Below are 22,634 nucleotides of genomic sequence, written 5' to 3'. Positions count from 1 at the left end.
CTTTGATTCACACTACTATGTGCACTGTTTTGCTTGTATAAAGTTTTTTTGATGTTAGCATTTTTTCTATGCACAATTCTGCTTTAATGCTTTTACAAGTTTTATTTACCCTTACACTGTTATATTTGCATCCTTGAGTTCTGTTTTTTTCTGATTTATCTGACTCATGTACTTAGGTCATTTGGCATTTAATATGTATGCACTTTAGTATAGCCCCCCTTCCCTTTCCCCATTTCCCTTCCATCACAGCGCAACTACCACCCCCTTATTTATTTTTCTTTGCCTGTTTGGAGCAGTCTTTAGGTGTTGCAGCAGTGTCCCTTTAGAATAGGTCTCCGCGGACAGCGCAGGAGGTATCACTTTTACACGCCTGCTGATGCTGCCGACACCGGAAGTGACACGGTTGCCTTCGAGCCTCACTGTCATTCACAAGCTGATGGCTTTAAACTTGAAAATAAGTGCTGAAAACTTATAAGCCCATTATTGAATGGTGGTGAGAGTCACTGAAGCACCTTTTTATGGAATAGCACAATAGTGTGGATCACTTACAGTATCTCACAAAAGTGAGTACACCCCTCACATTTGTGTAAATCTTATCTTCTATCTTTTCATGTGACAACACTGAAGAAATGACACTTGTCTACAATGTAAAGTAGTGAGTGTACAGCTTGTATAACAGTGTAAATTTCCCCTCAAAATAACTCAACACACAGCCATTAATGTCTAAACCGCTGGCAACAAAAGTCAGTACACCCCTAAGTGAAAATCTCCAAATTGGGCCCAAAGTGTCAATATTTTGTGTGGCCACCATTATTTTCCAGCACTGCCTTAACCCTCTTGGGCATGGAGTTCACCAGAGCTTCACAGGTTGTCACTGGAGTCCTCTTCCCCTCCTCCATGATGACATCACGGAGCTGGTGGATGTTAGAGACCTTGCGCTCCTCCACCTTCCGTTTGGGGATGTCCCACAGATGATTAATAGGGTTTAGGTCTGGAGACATGCTTGGCCAGTCCATCACCTTTACCCTCAGCTTCTTTAGCAAGGCAGTGGTGGTCTTGGAGGTGTGTTTGGGGTGGTTATCATGTTGGAATACTGCCCTGCGGTCCAGTCTCTGAAGGGAGGGGATCATGCTCTGCTTCAGTATGTCACAGTACATGTTGGCATTCATGGTCCCCTCAATGATCTGTAGCCCCCCAGTGCCGGCAGCACTCATGCAGCCCCAGACCATGACACTCCCACCACCATGCTTGACTGTAGACAAGACACACTTGTCTTTGTCCTCCTCACCTGGTTGCCGCCACACACGCTTGTCACCATCTGAACCAAATAAGTTTATCTTGGTCTCATCAGACCACAGGACATGGTTCCAGTAATCCATGTTCCCAAACATTATTCAGAACAAACCCAGAACTTATCAGCATCTCCCAGGAAACACTACCCAAATTCACATCAACATGGTACAGTTGGCAACGATTCAAGACTACAGATGCATACTCAGAGCTATGAGTAAGCACTTGGACAAGTGTGAAACGCGTTAGCCTATGATCTGTACACTCTGTCTATGATGTCCTGTATCTGATGTGTTCCTGATTTTAAAATAAAGAAACTTGGATTATTACTTCCTGGAGTGCGGCTGTCCAGATCTTCTCGTTTGTACAGATGCATACTCCCTGAATAATGGATAACACATACATCTCTCTATAACAAGAACCCCAAGAAACTATTCTTCCTGACAGTTCCACATCCGGTCCCTAATGTATACCTATTGGATAAATGGGACCTACATACCCCCATCATAATGTAATACTACTTCTCCAGTTATCAAAGTATTCCTCATCAATTTCAACCGAGAGAGAGGGTGGTCTGGGAAACCTGCCCCCCTCCCCCCACCCTTACCTCCTCTTCTTATATCCCCCCCACCCCACCCCTTTCCCTCTCATATTCTTCCTTTTCACCCTCTATCCCCTCCTTCCCTTTTTTTCTTTCTAAAACTACACACAATTAAATCAGAATCAAAAATTAATTTGTTCCAAACATCCCTCTTACATCATAACGATAAGCACAAATGCCTTATATTTAGACTTGACCCTCAATAAATCACGCCTTAGCGAGGAATAACTTTACTCATGTCTGTAACAGTCTTGTTATGATAACTCTTATCTTGTCTCATTTTTTTTTTTTTTCTGTCTCATATATGCGGATTTCAGTCCTGGGATAATTCATGTGATTTACTGTTCTACCAGTTACTCCCTAACTGTTCTTTTGTCATCATCTGTACGTTTTATATACTTCCATAAAAATTTTATGGGGAAAAAAAAAAGATATACTTTCCGCTAACAAATCCCTCATGTCCGCCGCGGGGAGGGGGGGGATTAATTGGCGTTTTGGGACCCTTTTTGGCTTTGGGCTTCTGGGTAAGCTCTCATTGTTTTTGTTATTGCTGTTCTGTTAATATTATATGCTTGTCAACTTGTATATATGTATGTCTTAAATAAACGACCTGTTTTTATAGATTATTCCTCCTGACGAAGCGGCATTAAGACTAGTAGAGGATCCTTAATATATGAGGATAACTGCATTACCAGATACTTCCCTTTGGGAAAAGCCTACAAGCAATTGTATACTGTAAGGTTTAAATTCCCTTTTTTTTTATATAATGATTTTGTTAATTTTTTATGTTTTTATATGTAATAAATAAGAATTTTTACTGAAATTGATTGTTTGCTCATCAGTACCGGGATAGTCCACAAACATTTCCTCGTGGTTTGAGTCTATGAGAGGTCAGTCTCAGCAACTGTCCACACCCTCTCTCCTCCCTTTCTTTCTATACAATATTTGGATGATGGTACTTTTTTTACTCTAAAATAGTTTTTCTGAGGCTATACTCAAAGTTTCATTATGAGGAGAAGAGATGGGGCGAACGGTTCGAGCCAAAGCAAAAGTTTGGCCCGAACATCGCCTAGTCACCCATTTGGTGAATACCGGAATTTGCGGGACACGCGGAGGAATTTTCACCCGCCGGGCGCCCCACAATGCACAGTGCATTCTAAGCCCAGATAGCTGGAAAAAAAATGTGGGATTTGTTAGCGGAAAGTATATCTAAAGTGGTGAAAATGTATAGAGTAATGTATAGAGAAAATGTATAGAGTAATGTATAGAGAAAATGTATAGAGTAATGTATAGAGAAAATGTATAGGGTAATGTATAGAGAAAATGTATAGAGTAATGTATAGAGAAAATGTATAGAGTAATGTATAGAGAAAATGTATAGAGAAAATATATAGAGAAAATGTATAGAGTAATGTATAGAGAAAATGTATAGAGAAAATGTATAGGGTAATGTATAGAGAAAATGTATAGAGTAATGTATAGAGAAAATGTATAGAGTAATGTATAGAGAAAATGTATAGAGTAATGTATAGAGAAAATGTATAGAGTAATGAGTAAGTAATATACAAGATTCCATTGAGGTAGAAGACAGGGTGGAAAAGCAAGGGAAAGTATAAGAAAGGAAATGGGAGGGGGGAAAAAGGGGGGGGGGAGAGGGAAGGTGTAGTGGGACACAGAGCAAGGGGGGCGTGGAAAGAGGGGGAAGGAAAGGGAGGGCGGGGGTTGGAAAGGGGTGGGGGGGGGCCTGCAAAAAAAGAAAAGTAATGCAGCCAGCATATCTAAGGACTGGTAAGCTGCCCTTTAATATGGAGGTGTAAGTAAATAGATATGAAATAAGGACAGAGAGGACATTGAGGCAAATATATAGATAAATAGGCGGAAGTGTATCAGATCTGCATTGTGGTGCCCAGGTTCTTTTATGAGCCACGTTCTTCTACCCAGAGCAGGGTGACCCCTCTATAGTCACAGCCTGATAACTTCTACATCATCGTCTATAAAGTGAGACATAGTGGATATCTTTATTGGTTACATAAACCGACTTCAGTGCCAGCTTTCCGGAATAACCGGTTCTCTGTGTCAGGCATGGCGTTCTACAAATAAGTGAGAAGCTGCAAACATGTACAATGAATGTGGAAAAGCAAAGGGTTAATATGCCTGTACTGCATACTGAATGCAGCATAGTGAGGTCCCAAAGTTCACAAAATATCCCACCTTCCAGATGAGGGCAGAGAAGGTCCTCTCCTCCATCCCACAATATATGAACCACATATCACCAACATCTCTGGAGTCCCCAAAAGATGCCACCTTCTAGGTGAGGGCAGAGAAGGTCCTCTCCTCCATCCCACAATATCTGAACCACATATCACCAACATCTCTGTAGTTCCCAAAATATCCCACCTTCCAGGTGAGGGCAGAGAAGGTCCTCTCCTCCATCCCACAATATCTGAACCACATATCACCAACATCTCTGTAGTTCCCAAAATATGCCACCTTCCAGGCGAGGGCAGAGAAGGTCCTTTCCTTCATCCCACAATATATGAACCACATATCACCAACATCTCTGTAGTTCCTAAAATATGCCACCTTCCAGGTGAGGGCAGAGAAGGTCCTCTCCTCCATCCCACAATATCTGAACCACATGTAATCAACATCTCTGGAGTTCCCAAAAGATGCCACCTTCCAGGTGAGGGCAGAGAAGGTCCTTTCCTCCATCCCACAATACCTGAACCACATATCACCAACATCTCTGGAGTTCCCAAAATATCCGACTTTCCAGGCGAGGGCAGAGAAGGTCCTCTCCTCCATCCCACAATATCTGAACCACATATCACCAACATCTCTGTAGTTCCCAAAATATGCCACCTTCCAGGCGAGGGCAGAGAAGGTCCTCTCCTCCGTCCCACAATATCTGAACCACATGTCACCAACATCTCAGGAGTTCCCAAAAAAACCCATCTTCCAGGTGAGGGCAGAGCAGGCCCCTCCCAGAGCTGATTGGAGGAAAGGGACACACCCCCCCTCCACATAGACGAAGGAAGGAAGTGGCAGAGCTGTAGTCTGAATAGACAATCTCTCTGCTAAGTACCCTCCCGACACAAATTTTCAGCTACTGTTATCTCACGTGTCAGAGAGCTTGTCAGATGGGACTCTGCTGATAATAAGAGGAACAGAGCACCTGAGAGAAACTACACATTTAGAGCTTTGGAGAGAGATAACTAAACACTACAGATATACAGTATCTCACAAAAGTGAGTACACCCCTCACATTTTTGTAAATCTTTTCTTCTATATTTTTATGTGACAACACTGAAGAAATGACACTTGTCTACAATGTAAAGTAGTGAGTGTACAGCTTGTATAACAGTGTAAATTTGCTGCCCCCTCAAAATAACTCAACACACAGCCATTAATGTCTAAACCGCTGGCTACAAAAGTCAGTACACCTCTAAGTGAAAATGTCCCAATTGGGCCCAATTAGCCATTTTCCCTCCCCGGTGTCATGTGACTCGTTAGTGTTACAAGGTCTCAGGTGTGAATGGGGAGCAGGTGTGTTAAATTTGGTGTTATCGCTCTCACTCTCTCATACTGGTCACTGGAAGTACAACATGGCACCTCATGGCAAAGAACTCTCTGAGGATCTGAAAAAAAGAATTGTTGCTCTACATAAAGATGTTCTAGGCTATAAGAAGATTGCCAAGACCCTGAAACTGAGCTGCAGCACGGTGGCCAAGACCATACAGCGGTATAACAGGACAGGTTCCCCTCAGAACAGGCCTCACCATGGTCCACCAAAGAAGTTGAGGTCACATGCTCAGCGTCATATCCAGAGAATGTCTTTGGGAAATAGACGTATGAGTGCTGCCAGCATTGCTGCAGAGGTTGTAGGGGTGGGGGGTCAGCCTGTCAGTGCTCAGACCATACATCGCACACTGCATCAAATTGGTCTGCATGGCTGTCATCCCAGAAGGAACCCTCTTCTAAAGATGATGCACAAGAAAGACCACAAAGAGTTTGCTGAAGACTAAGGTACATGGTATGGCAGCCTGGTGGTTCTCTTGTATCAATCTGGTGTGGCCCCCAAGCTGAAGTCACTCTTGCAGTTTGTGCTGCTGTCTTCTTATTTAGAAATGTTGTTACAGACATCCCAACCTGCAAAAATTCATTTCAGGGAGGCAGCACTTTGCTTTGACATTTTATGGACTTGTCTTATCCTCCTATGTGGATTTCTATTTTCAAAACTTTCTCTGAAATAAACAGAGAAAAAGAGGGACCTTCCAAATCATTCATCACCCCCCCCCCCCAAGTACGAGGGTGAAAAGGGCTGTGCCCACCAGCTCCCAATCACAATTCATTTTATTGAAGTAAGAACAGTAAAAGATGACTTCTGATTGGTCGCTCTGTGATCTGCCCATAAGCTTTTCTGCTTATGCTAGTAATCATTTGAAGGAAAGACAACTCTACTAACTGGTATTTTCCCAAAGTGCACTGGGAGTAAGGTGCATCATGATGACGAATGAAAATGCAGAGATGTTTCATTGGTCAGCCCTGACATCAGAGCCAATCACAGATCAGGAAAAGGGAGATTGCACAGTGCCAGTCGTAGTCCATCCTACAAAAACACTTGAAGGACCGATCTTCATCTTCTGTGTCCTGTGGCTGTTTGTAACCACACAAATGGATCGGGGACCATGTTCTTCATCCAGGCAGAACCCCACCCTCTGTGTCCTATGTGTCCTGCCTTTGACCACACAATTGAATCAGGGACTGTGTAGTTCATCTAGGTAGAACCCCGTTCTCTGTGTCCTGCCTTTGACCACACAAATGGGGTAGGGACCATGTTCTTCATTGAGGCAGAACCCTGTCCTCTGTGTTCTCTGCCTGTTGGAATGGGGACCACAAGCTGCATCACTACCCAGAAGAGCTGACGCTCTACATGACTTTTTCTGTGTTCCTTTCCTGATACAGCTTGAGGGGCCCAGCAAGTGTCAGAAGGTGACAACATCTCCTCTCATAGAGCGACAGTCCTGAGTAAGTTTCGGGGGGCCGAGTCCTTCACACCGCTACACTCTGACTTCTCCAATATGGACCCACAACATGACCAATGGGAATGTCCAGGGTGACCCTTGTGGCCGTGTCCGCAGCCCTGATACCCCCCTAGGGAAAGGAGACAGAGATATGAGAAATCATGTGACACGGGGAGGTGGGACACACTGGGGAGATCCCCCTCCATCCACTTACCTGGCATTGTGCCTCCACATCCACAGCGAGCGTCCTTCTGACCTCCACTGGAGCAGAACGTACAGCAGTGGTAGATACCGGGGTGGGAGCGCGGGGTGCCTTTCACTGTCACATTAAAGGGGGATCCCTGGAGGAAGACAATAACAGATATTAACCCCTTCAACTCTCTTTGGCTGTACACCCCCCATGGAATAGAGCAAAAAAGAGTTGTTTTACTGTAAATAGAAAGTATACATTTTGTTCTGTATGTTTAGAATTACTAATGTTTCTTTTTTCTTTTTTTTTTTAAATTTTCCACATTTTCTTTTTTTTTGAAGAAAAAAAAAAAAACACATGAAAGCAAAAAAAAAAAAAATGGTAAAAAAAAAAAATAGAAATAAAAAAACAAGAAAAATATTAGCTAAGGTGAGAAGGTGAGGAAGGAGTTAATGGACCAATTGGTATTTTTCTATCTTCACTCTTTTAGGGTAATTCGGGCTGATTAGGGTTAACTGAGGGTCAATAAGGGGTTAAATAGCAATAAATAAGAAAAAAAAATGTGTAAGGTTTCTTTAACCACTTCAATACCGGCACATATACACCTTCCTGCCCAGACCAATTTTCAGCTTTCAGCACTGTCACACTTTGAATGACAATTGTGCAGTCATGTAACACTGTACCCAGACTAAATTTTTATCATTTTATTCCCACAAATAGAGATTTCTTTTGGTGGTATTTGATCACCTCTGGGGATTTTTATTTTCTGCTAAACAAATTTAAAAAAAAGACCGAACATTTAAATTTAAAAAAAAGTTTTTTTTTTGTTTCTGTTACAAAACTTTGTAAATAAGTAAGTTTTCTCCTTCACTGATGGACGCTGGTGGGGCTGCACTGATGGGCACAGATGAGGTGGCACCAATGAGGTGGCACTGATGGGCACGAATATGTGGCACTGATGGGCACTGATAGGTGGCACTGATTTGCAGCACTGATGGGTACACATAGGTGGCAATGATGGGCAATAAAAGGCGGCACGAATGGGCACTGATAGGCGGAATGAATGGGCACTGATAGGTGGCACGGATGGGCATGGATGGGTACTGATGTACACTAATAGATGGTACTGATGGATGCCAATCAGTGCCAAACCATAATGCCTGCCAATCAGTGATGCCCATTGTGGGCATCGATTGGCATCCATTGTGGGCACTGATTGGCATCCCTGGTGGCCATGTGTGGCATACCTGGTGGTGACTAGTGGTGGGCATCCCTGGTGGTCCAGTATGGGCATCCTGGGGGGGGCTGCACTGATAATCAATCAGCACAGACCCCCCCGTTAGAAAAGCAGCCGATTGTCTCTTCTCTACTCGTGTCTAACAGACGCGAGTGAGGAAAAGCCGATCAACGGCTCTTCCTGTTTACATCGTGATCAGCCGTGATTGGACACAGCTGATCACGTGGTAAAGAGTCTTTGTCAGAGTTGTGGTGTGTCAGACTGACAGGCTGCAACAACGATCACCATGATCCATGCCCCCGGGGGCGCGCAGCGGCTTGATATCCTGGCGACCTCATATGACGTCCGGTCAGGATATTGAAACCACTTTGCCGACGTCATTTTGCTATATGATGGGCGGCAAGTAGTTAAGGTTCTTGAAGGTTCTGAATGCGATGGGGCTGCAGCGGCAGCTATTTCCAGTGCAGCCCCAACACATAGAAGAGGTCCAATGCCTGGCTTTCTATGGTGTCAGGTCACGTTCAGCAAGTGTCACTGGTGTGAACGGGGCTATAAGGGATGTCACATGCAGTGGAAAGGTCACGCCTCGGATCTACAATACATACAGATGAAATGGTAAATACAAAGTGACACATTGTTACATTGTATTACTAGGTGACACTTAGACTTTCTGCGAGTGTCACTTTACACGGCAGGAGCGGCATTTTGACAGCTGGTGATTGGTGCTGCAGGGGGGAGGAGCTGGATGTAAGAGATACAGAATGCTTCTTTGCCAGCACATGAACTGATTGGCTCCTTGTACTGCTTCTCCCTCCTCTAGTCTGAGCTCTGCTGTACAGGGACTACAAGAGGCTGATACTAAGTGAAATACAAGGACTTAGCCACCTGCCTACCGGGGACTGTCACCCCCTTTCCTGACCAGACCAACTTTCAGCTTTAATTACTTAAAATAGAGATTTCTTTTGGTGGTATTTAACTAATAACCGACCGCTCGCTGCAGTTGTACTACAGCAAGTTGGCTCCCGTCGGGCGCGTACACAGCGATTTGTGGGGGTGCACACCCATTCATGACCAGGGTAGCCAACCAGCAGGGGGGTCTGGCGGACTCGATGTCCGCCGCCCCCCCTGCGATCGCTCCAGAAACAGGCAGAACGGGGATCTGTCAGTGTAAACAAATTTGTGGATTAGGAACAGCAATCTCTCTCCTCCCCCAGTCAGTCCCATCCCCCATACAGTTAGCAACACCTCCCAGGAAACATTTAACCCCTTGATCGCCCCCTAGTGTTAACCCCTTCCCTTGCCAGTGACATTTATACAGTAGTCAGTGGCTATTTTTAGCACTGATCGCTGTATAAATGTCGCTGGTCCCAGAATTGTGTCAAAAGTGTCCGATCTGGGTGGGGCGTGGCCAGGCAGCGGATGTAGCCAGACGCACCTTCAGTTCTCTCTCCGCCGAAGCTCCGCTCTTTTATCCTGAAGACTCACCTTACAGGTCAGCAAACACGACTTGCTGGTTGTCGGAAGGTCCCCCGAGTGCTACCCTGCTCTTAACGGCACGATCACCGCCCGATGTCCGTCGCAAGAAGACAGAGCGCGGCCCGGACCGCGGACAGCATGGCCCAAAATGACGCCCAGGCGCAGCGCTCTGATAAAGAGCTACATAGAGAAGCAGCAGAAAAGTTGTTCTCTAGGCCCCCTGCCATGGATCCCGCCACTTCATCTGGCACACCGGAGGACTCGTCCGGAGGTATATCCGAAGCCAATGACACAGTGCCCCTGGAGGATGCCAGCGGATCGGGGTTGGCTTGGGACGCAGTAAGTACCCCAGAGGGTGGCTCCACTAGGCCTCATGTCCCCGCCAGCCCCACTGCTGACAGCAAACCCTCACTCAGAGACATTTTGGCGGCAGTAAACACATGCAACGCTTCTCTGACAGTCCTTACAGCTCAGATAAAAGGGGTAAAAGCCTAAATTACTTTCCTGAGGCAAGATACCCAAAAGTTAAGGGGGAGAACCTCTGCACTAGAGGGGAGAGTCAGCTCCATAGAAGATGACATGGCGCCCATGCAAAGGGATCTCACTTATAATAATCATCTCCTCACACAGCATTCCTCTCGTTTAGAGGATTTAGAAAACAGAATGAGAAGAAATAATATCAGAGCGATTGGGCTGCCTGAAAGAGTAGAAGGAAAGAATCCGGTGGAGTTTATTGAAAAATGGTTAATGGCTGTTTTCGGCACGGATGTGTTTACCCCCATTGTTCTCTGCGGAGCGAGCACATAGAGTCCCAGCTAGGCTTCTGCAACCGGGAGCCCCTACAAGGCCCTTTCTATTCAAGCTTCTTCACTATAAAGACAGAGATGCAATACTGCATAATGCCAGGATCAAACCGGAGGCTTTAAAAATTGACAACGCCAAAATATCCTTTTTTTCCAGACTTCTCTGCTGAACTGCACAGGCAGCACGCAAAAGTTTCTGGATGTCAAACGATGCCTTAGGTCTCTTGATTTGAAATACGCTAGTCTGTACCCTGCCCACCTTAGGGTAGAAGCACCGGGCTCAGTGCATTTCTTCGATTTACCATTTGTGGCTGCACATTGGTTAGATCGGGAAGAACAGTCGATTCGGGAAGCTCGCAACCGGCGCCCTGACCCTCCTGACGGGTAAAGTACCACTTCAGTAGGTATCCTCGTGCTCTTTCATTTCCAAATGCCAAGGCGGAGAAAGCTGTTGATGTGTGGACCTATATTTACCACCAGGGCTATCTGTTCTAGCTGTGGAGAAGTTGTTAAGACACTAAAGTGCACTTCCACTGTTGCCCCCCCCGATGGTCTGGTTCAGACCTCCCATTGCCTTTTGGCAACTCAGTTTGGCCATGTTGGCCAGTTACTTATTGCTTTCTTACTTCTTTGACTGCACCATCGCGGGATCGCCACCATTACTACCCCTTTTGCTTTGCACTGCTTCCAATCCTTGCGTGACCTACCTCGTGCCCCATCTCATTATTACATCACCCATTGGATCTGCTGATACCTAATCGCTATTTCCCCTCAGGACACTGGAGAAAGATTTTCTTTTCAATTTGCTCACACCTTTTGCTCTCTAGTCATACAGAGAGTCCCGGAACTAAGGAGAGGAGAGAAATGGGCGCAGGGACAGCATGACAGTGCTGGACGGCACAGTTGCCGTTTTAAGATCAGTGTTTCCCCTTTTAGAAAAGGGAGAGGGGCTGGGTGAGGGCAGCGCTCAGAGCTGGAGAGAGGAAGGGAGAGGGGGGCGTGACGTCAATTGTAGAGTGGAGGAGGAAGCGACTCCCACCCACCCACCCTGAGTTGGTTAGAAAGGTGGTAAGGGACAGGTCAGGATGACCGGCAGTGTTGGGTCGCTGCAGAAGGAGAAGATAGATGTTCCACAGGTCAGGATGACCGGCAGTGTTGGGTCGCTGCAGAAGGAGAAGATAGATGTTCCATGTATGGAACATGTTGTACCCATCCATGGGATGGGGGTTGTTTCTGGTACCCATCCATGGGATGGGGCTTGTTTCTGGTACCCATCCATGGGATGGGGGTTGTTTCTGATACCCATCCATGGGATGGGGGTTGTTTCTGGTACCCATCCATGAAAGGATGGGAGTTGTTTCTGGTACCCATCCATGAAAGGATGGGGGTTGTTTCTGGTACCCATCCATGAAAGGATTGGGGTTGTTTCTGGTACCCATCCATGGGATGGGGGTTGTTTCTGGTACCCATCCATGGGATGGGGGTTGTTTCTGGTACCCATCCATGAAAGGATGGGAGTTGTTTCTGGTACCCATCCATGAAAGGATGGGGGTTGTTTCTGGTACCCATCCATGAAAGGATTGGGTTGTTTCTGGTACCCATCCATGGGATGGGGGTTGTTTCTGGTACCCATCCATGAAAGGATGGGAGTTGTTTCTGGTACCCATCCATGAAAGGATGGGGGTTGTTTCTGGTACCCATCCATGGGATGGGGTTGTTTCTGGTACCCATCCATGGGATGGGGGTTGTTTTTGGTACCCATCCATGAAAGGATGGGAGTTGTTTCTGGTACCCATCCATGAAAGGATGGGGGTTGTTTCTGGTACCCATCCATGGGATGGGGCTTGTTTATGGTACTTTCAGGTTACGAGAGGTTAACCTGGAAGGGTTAAAAAGGGTAGGCCCTGCGAAGGTTGGGTACCGCCTCTGAGTCAGGGGTTTCCGACTGGAGGCCTAAAGTTTAAAAGAAGTTGTTCGCAGTGACCAATCTACGTTGTTTCCCTTTATGACACTAAAAAGTATATAGTAAAGTTTAATGGTTATTTATGAAGATGTTATTTAATTAATTTTATTTGTTAATAAAAAGGCCGTCAGGGCCATTTACTCCAAAACCTGGTCAAGTCATTTGTAAAGGGTTTGGAGGGGGGAAGTTTTTGGAGATAAAAGGTGTATCAGGAGACTGGGCTTAAGTCCTACAAATCTTATGCATTATTATCTAAAATCATCCTTGTTATTACTGATATACTAATGCAATGTCCAAGATAACCAGAATTTTGTCCTGGAATGTCCGGGGTTTGAATAATCCTGTTAAACGCTTGGCTGTGCTTCACACGATAAAACGTATTAACGCGGATGTGATCTGTCTGCAGGAGACTCACTTTCCCCCGACTTCCACTCCTCAATTTGCCGAACGACAGTTTTGTCATCAATACCATGCTACTTATTCGGTGTACTCGAGGGGAGTGAGTCTCCTGGTGAGACGTGATACGCGGTTCTCTGCTATGGAAGTTAAAATTGATCCAGATGGCCGCTACATTTTTCTTTTGTGTTCCCTTTACGGGACTAAATGTATATTGGCAGGGTTGTACATTCCGCCTCCATTCTCAACTAGTCTCCTCAAAAATTTAGCAGACTCTATGTCCCACTTTCCGGGCATGCCAGTCTTGGTCACAGGGGACTTTAACAATTAGGAAATAGGTAAAAACACTGCGCTCTAAAGAAAAAAAGGGGAGGACAATAAGCAGCAGCATACGTTGTGACAAACAACTGTGAATAAGGCTATGTTTCCACTAGTGCGACTTTTCATGCGACTTGGGACCTCAAGTCGCATGTCAAGTCGTACCCCATGATTTCCAATGAGTACCGTTCATATCTGTGCGACTTCAAAGTAGTTCCTGCACTACTTTGGTCCCACTTTGATGCGACTTGAGGTCCATAGACACAGGCATTGCTTCAAGTCGCGGTAAAAAGGTTGCGGTAAAATCGCGGCAAAATCACGCAACTTTGGGGACGCAATAGTGGAAACATAGCCTAAAGGTAAAAAATGCAGGGCTAAACAGTGTTATAGCTGAGATACTAAAACATATGTTGAAGATCATTGGGTCGAAACGCGTCGGTCGGTACCTCTCCTCCATGCTGCTTTAGTTTTTAATTTCGTGATCACCATTTTATTGTTCATGGCTTTTTAGCAATAAAAATCCTCCTGTTTTTTACCTGCACCATGCGGAAGCGGTGATTTTTTCTTTTACATAATCTCTGGACAAGAACATCTTCCCTTCGGATGACCAGTGCTGGTATACCACTCAACACCTGGAAATTTCCATCCTTGGCACCTATCCCCTGTTCCTGGGAGTTCCTGTTGCTGGAAGTTCACCTTGGGTGTTTCTACATTCCGGATTCCCTTTCTAGCCCGATGGGGCCCATTGCCTGAATGACTCCATGTCGCTGACAGGGGAGTCCACCTTTTTTGGTAAGAGTATCCACCTTTATTCATTCATTTGAAGTTTATCATCATCGATGCCAACCTAACCCCACGGATATACACTGTATCCACCAGTCCTTTGGGTCTCCAACCATCCATTTCCGCCCTGCCTTTAATGTATGGACATGAGTTAATACTCTACTCACTCACCATTGTTTTATTTGGACTTATGTTGTGTCATCACAGTTTCTCAGCTATAACACTGTTTAGCGCTGCATTTTTGACTTTAGCAATTACACTGACTATGATAGGGACAAGCTGCATGCCCGGATAGGGGACAGGTCACAGAGACGACATAGTCCTACTCCGTTTGCTCGCCTTCTGTCAGAGATGGATTTTGCTGATGTCTGGAGAATGCGTAACCGAGAAACCAGGGTGTATTCATGCCAGTCAGCCTCAGCAGGGGGTTTATCCAGAATTGATCTGGGGTTAGGGAATGACCTTCTTTTACCATTGGTTGAATCCTCGCAATATCACACCAGACAGGTATCGGATCATTCCCCATTCTCGATAGATTTACGTGTTGCGGGCACCTACTTTCATGTAGGTGACCTTTCTTCTAGCTTACAGTCTCAGGTAAAATTTAGTCAGGCTTGTACTATTATATCAGGCCCGGTTATTTATTTTGGGAACTGGGAGTGTTAGTATAGTGCAGGGTGTGGCCACCTGTCCTTGGACCCAGAGATGCCTCCTCTTACTTCCAATGAAATGATTTTTGGGTGAGAGGTTGGACTTGGAATCTGAGTGACAGGCAGCTTGTAGGTGAGTTCTGGCCAATCATTAATTTGTTTGGAAGGAGGCGGAACTCTCATAAAAGCTGGGGTCACATGCTGCTGAGGTCTTTGTCTTTTTGCAGCAAAGGAGAGCCTTCAGGGAGAGGTTCCCCTGCGGGGAGCCAAGCGAAGTCCCCCACCTATGAGGAGGGAGGGGGGGACTGGGACCCGCAGAAGAGTTGATGACACCGGACCGTATGCAGTCGCAGGTGCCACCGAACGCCCCTATGGGGAAGGGAGCGTGCCAGATTGGAGAGAAGGTACAGAGAAATACTTATGGAAGAAGTAGCAACTAAGTGGACTACATCTGGGCAGTCGATTGTTTGTGAGTGGAACATGGACTATCGATCAAGTGAGTGAAAGCCCAAGGGAAGGGTACTACCAGAGGCTGAGGGATGTTGGTACGCAAGTCAGTGAGATAGGCGGTGATGGCCTGTGACTTTGGGTTCAACAATCAGTCAAGCGGGAGGAATTATTCAGAGTAATCTCTTCTTTAGCTCAACTTGGAAGTACCATGCAGACGGGAAGTAGTGGTAAAAAGGTGGCGGTAAAGCTCCAATTACAAATAGAGATACAGACTGTCCTAAGAAATTCTGCAGGTGAAGTAGTTATTCAGAGTGACTCTTTACCATATATTCTCTAGTAAATCTATTTCCGTCTTCCCCACAAAGAAACCATTGAGAGTGATTTCCTATAGTCTACATTGTGCTAAGTCTTTGCATGAAACAGGCAAAGAAAGAAATTACGAAGCAGTATAAGAGCATCTCAGAAAACCCTTCTCCTATCCCAGTTTACGTTGTATTAATAAAAGCAAGAGAAAACTACAATTTGGACCGTTTCTATTTCTATGGGCTGCGATGGGCTAGGTGGTAAAGATAATTTACGGATATAACACACAAATTGCCGCCCCTGCGGGGGTAGGGCGCTACATACGGGTGGGGGGCGATTAAAGGTAATACCCTATAGAAACTCAACTCCTTCTGGCTATCACTTATCCCGGACCCCGACCCGATACCAGAACTTCTTACAAATTTTTTCAGACACAATATAGACGTAAACAACTATAGGTACGGTGTGGGAAACAGCAAAGGCATACCTACGTGGACAGTTTATCAAAGTAATATCCCAGATTAAAACTTCTACTAAAAAAATAGGAGATGTCAGTATTAGAGGAAGAGCAGCACTCAGAGGCAGGATATGTAGCTGACCCTTCTGATGACACAAAAAGGACATGGTTGGCAGCTCAATCCATGCTTAGGGACTTATCTCTACAGTTGGCAGAAAACAAAAGATTCTTTTTACAGCAGAGTCACTTCGAGGAAGGGGAAAAACACAGGACATATGTTAGCAATGCTGGCCAAATCGCAACAATCGTCCTCACACATAGGGGCAGTGACCGACGCACAGGGTGAACCATGTTATACCACTAAATCCATGATAGCTGTTTTAAAGCAATTTTTCCAAGATGTTTATTCTTCTAAAGCTCAACCCTCTCAGGAAGATATCTGCTCATTTTTAGACAAATATCCCATCCCCTGCATGTCCACATCGGACTCGGCCCTGCTCAATGTTCCTCTAACAGAAGACGATTTGTTAGAAGCGATGGCTCATGCACAAAACCTGGGGCTGACGGCCTTCCGTCAGAAGTGTATAGGCGCTATACTGCACAACTCATCCCAACCCACCTAATGCCCGTACACACGATAGGATTTTCAGACGGAAAATGTGTGATAGGACCTTGTTGTCGGAAATTCCGACCGTGTGTGGGCTCCATCACACATTTTCCATCGGATTTTCCGACACACAAAGTTGGAGAGCAGGATATAAAATTTTCCGACAACAAAGTCTGTTGTCGGAAATTCCGATCGTGTGTACACAAATCCGACGGACAAAGTGCCACGCATGCTCAGAATAAATAAAGAGATGAAAGCTATTGGCCACTGCCCCGTTTATAGTCCCGACGTACGTGTTTTACGTCACCGCGTTCAGAACGATCGGATTTTCCGACAACTTTGTGTGACCGTGTGTATGCAAGACAAGTTTGAGCCAACATCCGTCTGAAAAAATCCATGGATTTTGTTGTCGGAATGTCCGAACAAAGTCCGACCGTGTGTACGGGGCATAAGAGTTTACAACAAGGCTTTTGAGACAGGGACTCTTCCAACCTCTATGAACGAGGCCCTTATAGTAGTAATGTTGAAGCCTGGCAAAAATGCTTTATTACCAGACTCGTACAGGCCTATCTCACTGCTCACATTTGATGTCAAACTACTGGCCAGGGTGAATAGACGGGCCAAATGTATTCAACAGGTGATCCACAGAGATCAATCCGGCTTCATACCTACAAGGTCTACATCTCAAAACCTGCGTAGATTATTTCTTAACCTACAGGTCCTCACTGACAATCCAGGTAATAGGGCCATCTTCACTTTGGACGCCGCTAAGGCGTTCGATAGCATCGAATGGTCCTATTTATGGGAGGTGTTGGCCAGATTTGGAGTAGGTACATCATTTTTAAAATGGGTTCAGTTGCTATATAGCTCCCCATCAGCGAGAATGCGCATTAACGCAGATGTGTCTGATTCCTTCAGGCTCCACAGAGGCACGCGACCGGGGTGCCCGTTGTCACCCATGTTGTGGTATGCTCCTTTACCCCCATATGGAGAAATAAATATTTCAAGGAACTTTTCAAGCTTGAGGATTTTCACCCTTGGGAGGAAGCAGGCATTTGTTACATCACACAATTGTATACTTGAACCAGGACTTTTTTTTCTCAGGGAATAGGTACAGGAACTCCACCCTTCCGAGTTACCCTTCGTCTCCGCCCCCTACCCGTCTCTGAGCACCATCCCTTGGTTCCACCACCTACCCACCTCCCAGTACAGCACCTTTCAGAGAATACAGAACCAAGTATTTAGTGCTGCTCAGTAATGTCTATGAAATTTGTTAATGAAAACAAAAAAGATATGAAAAAAAGATCCAATGCAATGAGCAAAAATAGACCCCACCCCAGGAACAATAGACTCCACCCCAGAAACAAAGGACACCCCCCCAGCAACAACAGATTCCCCACACAATAAATGACTTTCACCCAGCAACAATGGAACCAACCAAAACAAAATACCACCCCAGCAACAATGGACCCACCACAACAAAATACCACCCCAGCAACAATGGACCCACCACAACAAAATACCACCCCAGCAACAATGGACCCACCACAACAAAATATCACCCCAGCAACAATGGACCCACCACAACTTAATACCACCCCAGCAACAATGGACCCACCACAACAAAATACCACCCCAGCAACAATTGACCCCACACAACAAAGTACCATCCCAGCCACAATGGACCCCCCCCACAACAAAGTACCATCCCAGCCACAATGGACCCACCACAACAAAGTACCATCCCAGCAACAATGGACCCCCCCACGACAAAGTACCATCCCAGCAACAATGGACCCCCCACAACAAAATACCACCCCAGCAACAATGGACCCCCCACAACAAAATACTACCCCAGCAACAATGGACCCCCCCCACAACAAAGTACCATCCCAGCAACAATGGACCCACCACAACAAAGTACCATCCCAGCAACAATGGACCCCCCACAACAAAATACCACCCCAGCAACAATGGACCCCCCACAACAAAATACTACCCCAGCAACAATGGACCCCCCCACAACAAAGTACCATCCCAGCAACAATGGACCCACCACAACAAAATATCACCCCAGCAACAATGGACCCACCACAACAAAATACCACCCCAGCAACAATGGACCCACCACAACAAAATACCACCCCAGCAACCATAGACCATCCAGCAACAATAGACCTCTCCCTCAGCAGTAGATCCCACCCAGCAACAATTGACCCCCCAGCAAGATAAGACCCCCCCCCCACCAGCAACAGTAGACTTCCCCAGCAACAATAGACCCACCACACAAAAACAGATCCCCACCAGTGACAATAGATACCCCAGCAGCCAGCAACAATAGAACTTCCAGCAGCCCTTGCCAGTACATACATTCAGGTGCTGAAACTGCGTTCCCCCGCGTTCCCACTGAAAAAAAGCCCTGACTGGAACCATACTTAAATCCTTTGCAGATATCAGAGAGGAATTCTCCCTTCATACGAATCATTTTTTTTAAATATCTCTAAATCTCTAAATATCTATTAAATTGAGGCATGCAATCCAATTTGAGGGTAGAATATCTCCACTCGTACCGACGGTGCATCCTTTGATGAATGATGTACTGTTGACAGATGGGAGGAAAGGTATGATATCAAGGGTATATACTAGACTGATTAACTTCAGGCATGAAGCTAGTGCCCTCCCTTGCAGAAGGAGATGGGAACGAGACTTGGGACCTATAGATGGTGACACTTGGGAGCTATGTCTGACGTCTGCACCTTCGGTGTCAGTATCTGCATCGCAGAGATTATCTCATCTTTATTTATTACATAGGGTATACAGAACTCCAGCTAGATTACCTACGTGGGGATTTAGAGAAACACCGATATGTCCGAAATATAGTGGCCATAAGGGTGATCTATTACATATGATGTGGAAGTGTCCAAAGCTCTTCAGGTATTGGCAATACATTCTCAATACTATTGCACAAGTATACCAGTTCCCAATCCTGCAGGATCTGATTGTGTGCCTACTTGGTGCCTTGGAGATACCCTCACTCTCATCAAACGGTCATATTGCTGTACTACGCTTAGTATACATAGCCCGCAAGGCAATTGCGAGGCTCTGGATAACTCCGAGGGTACCAACGGGTGGACAATGGGTGGAGCTGGTGAATAGGTTGCTAATACGTGAGAAGCTTACCCATCAACACCGCAATGTCCTGAAGAAATTCTATTCAATGTGGCAACCATGGTTAGATACTCCAGGACTGGGCCCAACTCAGTTGGTGATGGACAGACTTCTACTAATGTAGCTGTGAGGTTGGAGGGGCTTGGGTGTGTTATATACCGGGATATGGTATATGTCTAGGGTGGACTGTGAGACGTGCCATGGTGGATGTATCATACTCTTCGATAGGTTAGGTTGTTTAGATAACCTTATACCCTATCGGGGTGTAGTTGTTTCATCTCTTTTCTTTCTTTTTGATACACTAAAATCTACGTCTGTCAATCGGTCATTAATACACTCGGGATAGACAGCTCAGTTAATGATCCTTTAATTTAACCAAGGCCAAGCAGCACAGTATAATGCACTGCATACATGTTTATAGTAGCTCAAGTTATCATATACTTGTAAATGTAACAGAATGAAAATGATGCTGCATTTGAATTTCCTGCCACACATGTCTTCTGACTGTATGTATATTTGCTGTTTTTTGTACAATAAGCTAGTTTTTTGATTTAAAAAAAAAAGTGTCCAATCTGTCCGTCACAATGTCGCAGTCTCGCTAAAAATCGCAGATCGCTGCCATAAATCCATCCCCTATTTTGTAGACGCTATAACTTTTGCTCAAACCAATCAATATTCGCTTATTGAGATTTTTTTTCATCAAAAATATGTAGAAGAATACATATCGGACTACACTGAGGAAGACATTTTTTTAATATTTTTTTTGGATATGTTTTATAGCAAAAAGTAAAAAATATTGTTTGTTTTTTTTTTTTACAAAATTTTCTCGATTTTTTGTTTATAGCGCAAAAATAAAACTGCAGAGGTGATCAAATACCACCAAAAGAAAGGTCTGTGTGAAAAAAGGACGTCAATTTTGTTTGGGTACAACGTCGCACCACTGCGCAATTGTCAGTTAATGCAATGATCGTAAAAAATGGCCTGGTCATTAAGGGTGTAATTAAGGGTGTAAAGTCTTCCGGGGCTGAAGTGGTTAATGGTGTATTAATGATTACAGAGCTGCATTGATTTGAGTCTTTTATATCTGACTGGAGTTCAGCTTTAGGTTCTGTGATGGTTGAAGACATATATAACTGTGGAGGAGGGGTGATCAGAGAGAATCGGAGGTCATGTGACAAAGAACACCGTTGTCTCACCTTGATGTGACGGCCTTTTACACACACACTGACCGATAGCTGTCCCACCTCTGTGGGGGTGTAGGAGATCTGGAAGGTTCTATCATGGTTATCCTGGATGGAGGTTGGAGAGCTCTGCCAGACAGAAAACAGAAAACATTTACAGGAGAGTCAGTACAGTAGACGAGAGGGTCTTCATTGTAGGGATTGGGGTTCTCACAGTAGGAGAAGGGTCTTCATTGTAGGGGTTGGGGTCCTCACAGTAGGAGGAGGGTCTTCATTGTAGGGGTTGAGGTCCTCACAGTAGGAGGAGGGTCGTCATTTTAGGGATTGGGGTCCTCACAGTAAGAGGAGGGTCTTCCTTGTAGGGGTTGGAGTCCTCACAGGAGGAGGAGGGTCTTCATTGTAGGGATTGGGGTCCTCACAGTAGGAGGAGGGTCTTCATTGTAGGGGTTGGGGTCCTCACAGTAAGAGGAGGGTCGTCATTTTAGGGATTGGGTCCTCACAGTAGGAGGAGGGTCTTCATTGTAGGAGTTGGGGTCCGAACAGTAGGAAGAGGGTCTTCATTGTAGGGGTTGGGGTCCGAACAGTAGGAGGAGGGTCTTCATTGTAGGGATTGGGGTCCTCACAGTAGGAAGAGGGTCTTCATTGTAGAGGCTGGGGTCCTCACAGTAGGAGGAGGGTCTTCATTGTAGGGATTGGGGTCCAAACTGTAGGAGGAGGGTCTTCATTGTAGGGATTGGGGTCCTCACAGTAGGAGGAGGGTCTTCATTGTAGGGATTGGGGTCCTCACAGTAGGAGGAGGGTCTTCATTATAGGGGTTGGGGTCCTCACAGTAGGAGGAGGGTCTTCATTGTAGGAGTTGGGGTCCGAACAGTAGAAAGAAGGGTCTTCATTGTAGGGGTTGGGGTCCGAACAGTAGGAGGAGGGTCTTCATTGTAGGGATTGGGGTCCTCACAGTAGGAAGAGGGTCTTCATTGTAGAGGCTGGGCTCCTCACAGTAGCAGGAGGGTCTTCATTGTAGGGGTTGGGGTCCAAACAGTAGGAGGGTCATCATTGTAGGGGCTGGGGTCCTCACAGTAGGAGGAGGGTCTTCATTGTAGGGTTTGGAGTCCTCACAGTAGGAGGAGGGTCTTCATTGTAGGGATTGGGGTCCTCACAGTAGGAAGAGGGTCTTCATTGTAGAGGCTGGGGTCCTCACGGTAGAAGGAGGGTCTGCATTGTAGGAGTTGGGGTCCGAACGGTAGGAAGAGGGTCTTCATTGTAGGGGTTGGGGTCCTCACAGTAGGAGGAGGGTCTGCATTGTAGAAGTTGGGGTCCGAACAGTAGGAAGAGGGTCTTCATTGTAGGGGTTGGGGTCTGAACAGTAGCAGGAGGGTCTTCATTGTAGGGATTGGGGTCCTCACAGCAGGAAGAGGGTCTTCATTGTAGAGGCTGGGGTCCTCACAGTAGGAGGAGGGTCTTCATTGTAGGGGTTGGGGTCCAAACAGTAGGAGGAGGGTCTTCATTGTAGGGATTGGGGTCCTCACAGTAGAAGGAGGGTCTTCATTGTAGGGATTGGGGTCCTCACAGTAGGAGGAGGGTCTTCATTATAGGGGTTGGGGTCCTCACAATAGGAGGAGGGTCGTCATTTTAGGGAATGGGGTCCTCACAGTAGGAGGAGGGTCTTCATTGTAGGGATTGGGGTCCTCACAGTAGGAGGAGGGTCTTCCTTGTAGGGGTTGGAGTCCTCACAGTAGGAGG

At 45.8% G+C, this 22,634-nt stretch overlaps 1 protein-coding gene and 1 long non-coding RNA gene across 2 annotated transcripts in view; both read right to left on the bottom strand.

Moving 5' to 3' along the window:
• Positions 1-22,634, bottom strand: part of LOC141129506 (Fc receptor-like protein 5) — a 654,812-nt gene that overhangs the window by 510,529 nt on the left and 121,649 nt on the right. The gene's annotated exons all lie outside the window — the stretch shown is intronic.
• Positions 6,693-21,105, bottom strand: LOC141130159 (uncharacterized). The gene is made up of 3 exons (XR_012242011.1): positions 20,913-21,105; positions 7,130-7,256; positions 6,693-7,045 (listed from the first exon to the last, which is right to left on the bottom strand). It is a non-coding gene; the product is annotated as an uncharacterized lncRNA (long non-coding RNA).

Source organism: Aquarana catesbeiana, linkage group LG02 (genome assembly GCF_042186555.1).
Source record: "Aquarana catesbeiana isolate 2022-GZ linkage group LG02, ASM4218655v1, whole genome shotgun sequence".
NCBI classification, from domain to species: Eukaryota; Metazoa; Chordata; class Amphibia; order Anura; family Ranidae; genus Aquarana; species Aquarana catesbeiana.
Note: the sequence above shows the minus strand (reverse complement) of the source record. Positions and strands in the feature narration are given on the sequence as shown.